The sequence below is a fragment of the Haplochromis burtoni genome, unplaced genomic scaffold (genome assembly GCF_018398535.1).
Source record: "Haplochromis burtoni strain Fernald_Lab_line unplaced genomic scaffold, NCSU_Asbu1 Contig_46, whole genome shotgun sequence".
Classification (NCBI taxonomy): Eukaryota; Metazoa; Chordata; class Actinopteri; order Cichliformes; family Cichlidae; genus Haplochromis; species Haplochromis burtoni.
Window position 1 is genome coordinate 1,865,099 of NW_024582407.1, and position 7,762 is coordinate 1,872,860.

A 7,762-nucleotide genomic window follows, 5' to 3' on the forward strand; every position below is an offset into this window, starting at 1 on the left:
ATCTGAGAGATGTTGTGGGGCTAATTTTAGCCTTAGAGTCATTATAAGATGGTGTTACATTTCTCCCCATTCAATCACATGTCGGTCCACCTACAGTGGACAGCACGTAAACAAGAAAGCCGTCTTGTTTATTAACAAGATCACTTTTAATCAAGACTTCATCTGGAGGCTATTTGAGAAGATTTCTGTGTATATAAGCAGGTGTCAGCAGTGTACTCTAGGCTGAATATTAACTGACTTCGCTCATAAATATCTGTGATGCAGTGATATCTTCAGAACATCAAAGGAGCGAGCGCGTGCAGTGAACTGTGTGGATTATTACAGTTCACAGCAGAACAGATATCGTCTTGAAAAAATACTTCTCTTCTCTCTTTTAGTTCTTATCGAATATCACACTTGTTTATCTGAGGCACAATACATCATGATTTATGCATAATTTATAGCTTCTGCATTCCACCTTTTCAGTTTCAGTATGCAGCACTGGGGTGCCTTATTTCCTGCAAACCAATTTTTGTATCCATTCATAGCTGCGACACTGATGATACCCAATACTACATATTTATATGCGTGTTATAGTAATTCATAAGGCAAACATTGGTAGACCCAGTCTGAATGACTGTCCTGACAATGAACTAATTGCCTGCAAAACACAATTTCACATTCACGGGCCACTATTACAGCTGAATTGTTTGATAATGTCAAGTGAGTCATTTTATTAAGCGCCACACAAATGTAATCATGCGGCAGGGCAACGTGAATTCGAGTGTATACAAGTGTTAACATCAGTATGGGTTTTAGGTTATTACCACCACAGCAAATGTAAATTTGCCTCATTGATGGAGAGTGCTCAGCTGAATCAGAAATGTGCAAACCACAAACAAAATAGGCTGCTTCATTCCGCTGCCATCTGCACACACATCAGGACACACACACTCCCTCGCACACACTAGCACATACAGACAAACACATGCACACAGACGCACACTGTCGCATTTTATATCTCCCCATCTGAAACCAGGATTAGAACCATGAATAATGTATTTATGTAAATGTCTGATGGGTATAACTATAAAAGATGAGAGTGATTGAAAAGGCATTTTGTTAGATTGAGTTACAGCTGCCTGTGAGTTATGGATGTTTTCAGTGCAGGCAAACATCACTGAATTAAAAAAAAAAAGAAAAAAAAAAGCTGTAATTTTTGAAGCATAGGGGTCACAGTGTCACCCTCACATCTGAGGAATCCATTAAAACTGATACCTGATCTCAGCATTTAAGATTTGCTTTGCATGTTTCAGAGATCAGTATGGTTATTACACCCAGTGGTCAAACCATCATTGACTATGAAATCACTGAGGACACTGACCTCAGCATTTACCATCTGTGTAATGCATCACTACTGCCTTTTCTGTGAGACACCGATTGTTATAAAACAGGCATAAATGTCAGCAGACATCTATGATCAGATTATTCACTGGTGCGTGTCAGCCTCCCATCTGCTCTTAGAGTGCTGCGTTATGTATATGTCAAATAGCTGTGTGCATATAGCCAATAACAATGCAGGTATTTTACACTGGCTGTTTTCAAGCTTTCTCCTCAGGTATTCTATTTGAATAATAGCTTCAGTTGTCATGTGCGCAACACTGCTGTAATCGGTGTAATCCCCATGATATATCTGGAAACCAGGACGCAGCAATCAGCCTATTCAAGAATGGAGACAAAGGATAAGTTTGGAATTAATGAATGACAACTGCTAAATTGTTCCATTACAGCAGTACAAGAAAGGTAATACAGTATTGTATTCTGAGCTCAGAGCCTGAGCACACATATTAAAGAGAAAAAAACCTCTCAACATTAATAATTTATCTCATTTTATAAGGCAATTTAGCAGTCACTTGAAGTTGCTATGGTGACAGGGGGGTATTTTGAGACAACTAATGACCTATGCAAAACCCACTCACTGTAAACTTCACTCAAGCTAAATGAGATTGCTGTCTGTGCTGTGTGTGATACATGGCTGAGAACTTAATCCCCACGCTATGCTTGGCCTTTTTCTGCACAGGACAAATTAAGGTTGTTAATATCAATGTAAAACATCTGTGGGCTGTTTACTGTACAGGGAATATGAGCCAAGTAGCAACTGGGGGCCAACACTGTGCTGCATAATAGTCTTTTGTTTTGATTGCTAATGCAGAATTCATAACAGTTGTCAGGTTAAGGTCAGAAAAAAAAAACTAGCGAGTGAAAGGAAAATGAATACACATGATATGGTTTGAGTGTAATTCAATATGTTTCACACTAAATCCACTTCAATATCTCTTTATTTTTCGGCTTACGTCAAAGATTCCACATTGGAAAAGCTTTGAAGACTTGCTCTGTTCTAGGGCGAATCATATTTGTCCAATAACTGCTTGGCCTGTTGCAGCTGTCGGGGCTGAGAGAGAATGAGTCATGTGTTACCCATTTAAGTCCAATTTCTCCCATGCAAATGCCTGACATGTGTGACTCTGCAGGGCCCTGGGTTAAAGCAGTATTTCTGAAACGAAGGGAGAGAATTCAGGCCAGAGCTATATGACCATTTAACCACCTGCTTCACCCGTGACCTGGGCTGTTTAAAGAAAGTTTATATTTGGGAAACAATCAGCTTGTGTTGTTTCTGACATGCCTCTAAATCAGGCACAGCTGGCATGAAATTAAATGAATAAACAAAAGAGGAATGGACTCAGCGTTTTTGCCTTAAAAGGAGCTCTCTTTCTGGAAAATATGAGTTACATCCAGTGAGCTGTGGTGACTCTATGATTTTGAAACATAACATTTTTCGTCCCCAAAATAGATGAACACACACAGGGTAATGTCTGCTTGTTGTAATCACACCTCTCCAACCTCCTTCCTTCCTTTTTATAAAGTTGTGGTTCTTTTGTCCATTCGCTTAAATATCACAGACTAATAATAAAGGCGCCGCCTTCAGATATGGTTTTTTTTCCTGCTCTTCCTGGAAGCAGTGGTGTTGAGTGCCACCTGTTGGGATACAATCTTAATGACACCGAGCAATAAATCAACAAATGTAAAACAGCCTCTTCAACAGCTGGCAAGGCATGTAGTACACAAACTGTAAGCTAGAGAACCAAAACAAATTAAAATTAGTCTATTTATAAGGCCAGATGACTCAACACTGAACCACAGGAGAATTTCAATGTGGGCCTTTCATGCACAGAGGTTATTCATAAAGAGATATTCTATATATGAGATAAAGATGAAAATCTCATAGGAAATGAATATATATTTACAATGTAAAAAGAAAATCATATTTATCACGCAAACACACACACACATATATAGAATTTCGTACACAAGTTTGAATTCATTTAGGATATTCTCTAATCTACACAGGGCCAGAATTATACATCCAGGGTAAAATTATATGTGCACTCACATAATCTTTTAATAAGTGGTGGTGAAAGTTCTGCCATGTCTTTTTAACTTGACAAGGCCAATACTTAATAAGTTCTTGTTAGTGTTCATAATTGACTGCAGCTTGTAGGTTTTTTTTTGCCAAAATAAAAAGGATTTGTTTGACTCTTATATCAATACTCAGAACAATGGAAAAATCCAAGGAAGGGGAATTGCAGATTTAAACAAGCTGGGAAGGCCTCTTCGAGCTATTTCTAAACAACTGAATATTCTCCAGATCATCAGTTCAAACATTTTACGTTAAATTTAAAGATACTGAAGATGAGGCTTTCAAACTCGAGAAAACTGCAAAAAGCTGTCAAGCTCGGTGGTGCTAGCATCATGCTCTGTGGCCATAACCAAAAGCAAAAGAAAACATACAAAAATCCCCTGGCATGCAGTAAGCCTGAGTATTAGGGAGGTGTTGAGGAGCTCCAGCTGATGATCCAGTCTTTGTACTATGTAGCAAATGTGGCTCATTAAATGTAATTACAAAATCTTTTAGAAGAATATGAATAAAACATGTTTGTATATGAAACTTAATAAACTAAAAAAAAACCCAATGTAAAAACTGCACCAGGGTTCATCCAACAAAAGAACGATCTTGACTTCATTATAGCTTTGCTTGGGATTGTTTTCCTCAGACGTCAGCCACAATAACCTCAAACACCATGCCAGAGATGAAGCAGAAATGTTAAAATAAAGCACTGAAACACAGCTAATGCTTATTTTTTCTATATTTTTGCTGGCCCTGCACTGATGTTAATGCTCCAAAACCCAAAGTTTGTGCAAAAAACCTAAAATCATGCATTCCGTATATAGTAGTATGCTTTTACATCACCAATGCAGTGTTCAGTGCCCAATTTCAAATTGCGCGTTTAGTTAATAGTCATCACGCTTTCTAGTCTGTAGGCTGTTGTGATCAACAATATTTCAAACACTGATCCACTGTTTTATCCATTTTATTTTATTCCACATGACAGATAAGTTTGTTCTTTGTGCTGAGACAGCAAACAATGCCACTCTCTGCATGAGCCTTGTAGCTGCACTGATTGAAGCAGCGGCATAGAGGGAATCACTGTTCTGTGATCGGAGACCAGAGCCCCTCGGCCATTTCTGTCAATATCATCTCCACACAGCAAACAGCTGAATCATGAACACCACCCTCACACAGAAATGCAGGGTCACACCAGGCCTGGGGTGTAATGTTGGATGACCTTTCTGTCTCAGTCCACAGAAGGGAGCTTGTTTCCATTTATGAGTGACCGTCTCTGACTCGGTGCTGTAGTGTAGCTGCTGTAGTGAAGCGCAAACGCTGCTGACTGAAATTAGTTTCATTTTGTATCAGTGCCACTTTTGTTTTCTTTTTGAATAATTCTAGGTTTTAATTCTTTGGAAACCAACAACCTGGATAAGAACCATGGTCGTGATTCACAAATACACCAACGGTTTCTTAAGAAACTCAAACCACAGTTTCTTTTCTCTTCCTCTCCCTTTATTTCCCATGCATGCAGCTGGATACTCTCTCCCATGCTTTTTTTTTAATGTGGTTGAAATTCTCATTTTGATTTTACATGACGTAAACAGAAGTATGATGACAGACAATTTGGAACAAAGACAGGAAAAGTCTGACTCTTTTCCAGGGTTGCAAACCTTTCTACTGTTTCCTGTCTAATGCACTGACTGGCTAGATTAATGTGAATAGAAATCAACTGAGTATGCAGCCAAATAGAACACAATGACGTGTGCATGTTTTAAACTTAGAAAGCCTGTGCACAGTTAGTCTGACATGTCAATTCCTGCGCAGTGAGATAAGATATGTAATTAGAGTACTAAATCACAGTCTTATGTTAGATAAAGTCTAATGACAGATGAGAAGCAAGAAGAAATTAGCTCTTTATACTGATGTATTTCTTAAGATCAAGGATACTGTTGGTTTTTTATTCATTTATTTTTACTTTTTACATATTGGGATGAATCATTGTGCTGACTGAAAAAGATAAAGTAAAGATAAAGATCCCTTTATTGTCGCTGTACTTGGGCATTGTACAACTTGAGCAGAGCTTACGTTTCAGCAGACTAGCATACATACATTCTTACTTGCTTACAGTCATCATTCATTCCACATAAATAATAAAACAGCAAATATGTACTATGATGTAATCTTACATTAGGCAGCATTGGTGGACATTGTACGGGCACAGGTGTAATGTTCAAAATCTGGGTATTATACCCAAAAAACACAAGGCTACTTCAAAAATACGGAATCACAGAAATAAGCTATTTTAAGAACAAAGTAAAAGAGTTCAACTAAACTGAATTATTCTCAAGAAAATAACATTTAATAAAATATTATAACTCAACAAACTGAGCTACCCAAATGAGAGACAGCTCAACCTATATAGTTACTGAATAAACTATTTTAAACATCAGAGGGGAAAACCACAGAGACAATAGCTAAACATAATACAAGGAGAAACCCCATTCTCCCCTATATGATCACAACACTCATTTTGGTGGCCTCTACACTTAAACCAGCTCCACCCCCTCCTCTTTTACTCAGACCTGGAAGGACTGGAGCAGCAGCCTGGTAACAGAGCATTTCAGTTGTGGGTTGTGGGCAACCATCACACACCAGTGAGCTTTTGCGCTCTCTTAATGAACCTCTGCAGGTTTTTCTTGTCTGCCAGCAAGCAATTAGCATACCAAACTGTGATGTCAGTCAGGACACTCTCTATGGTGCTGCAGTGAACCAACAGTCTCTTCTCCAGATGGTTCCTCCTCAGCATGCTAAAGAAGTGGAGTCTTTGCTGGGCTTCTTAACCACCGTGTTGGTGTTAGTGGTCCATGAGAAGTCCTGAGCCATTTAAAGGAGGACTTTCACTGAACTGTCCGGGCTGATGTGGAGAGGGACATGTTCCCTTCTGTGTCTGCTGAAGTCAATCACCATTACCTTAGCTTTGATGGTGTTGAGCTGAAGGTTCAGCGTACCATCCCAACAGTTTTTAACCCCCTCCCTGTACGCAGTTTTATCCCCTTCACTGATGAGACCAATGACTGTAGTGTCATCAGCAAATTTAATGATGGTGTTAGAGGGGTAGGTAGGTGTACAATCATTAGTGTGTGGGTGGGTGTACAGGAGAGGGCTCAGCACACTGCCTTGGTGGGAGCCTGTGCTGAGGGTCATGGTGGAGAAGCCTGCAGTACCTCAACTAAGGGCGATTTGGACAGAGAATCCCTGATCCAGGCACAGGTGGAGGGGGGGCAAACTGATATTAATCAGCTTGTCAACCAGAATTTCAGGAATGATGGTCTTGAATGCTGAACTGTAATCTATCAACAGCATTCTGATACAATTTGAGTCTTGTGTAGGGGTGTGGCAATGGCGTCCTCTGCTGATCTGTTTGTGCTGTAGGCAAAGCAATAAAAGTCTAGGTTCTGTGGTAAGCAGGCCTCCATGTGCTGCAGGATAAGCCTCTCAAAGCATTTAATGACTGCAGATATTAAGGCGATAGGTCGGTTGTCTATGAGACAGCTTGGGGCAGATGACTTTGACACAGGAATAAAGTTGTTTGTCTTCAGATGGTGGTCTGTGACAGTGAGAGGTTGAACATCCTGGTCAGGACTCCCCTTAGCTGGTCAGCGCAGGCACAAACTATTTTACCAAGTACTCCATCAAGGCCAGCATCTTTCCTGATGTTCACAGCTTTCAACACCTGCTTCACCTGGTGTTCCTGGAGGGTGAAAGAGAAATTCCTGTGTGTGTGTGTGTGTGTTTGTTCTTCAACATGAAAACAACTTAAAACTTCTTCAGTCTTAAGAAAATGAAAAGTCTTGAAAAACTTTGGCAGATTCTTCAAGATAAGAAAACAATCTTTTTCTCATTTAACCTTTTCATCTTTACTTGATCATGATTCATACATGATTCCAAACATTTTTGTTTGGAATCATGTATGATTTTCATTTCACTTCTCACGTGTACACGACTTTGTGTTGGTCTTTCACGTGGAATTCCAATCAAATTGATTCATGTTTGTGGCTGTAATGTGACAAAATGTGGAAAAGTTCAAGGGGGCCAAATACTTTTGCAAGCCACTGTATGAATCTAGAGATCTGAACCAATCTTGTGGTGGTTTAGTTGGGATCATTGAGAATAAACAAGTTATTTTTGGTAAGACCATCATTTTTATAGCAGCAACCCTTCCCGTGAGTGATATGGGTAGACATTTCCATCCAGCCAGATCGTCTTTTACTTTTCTTTAAAAGTGGGATATGGTTTAATTTAGTTAGATCTGCAAGCTTGGGAGAAACATTA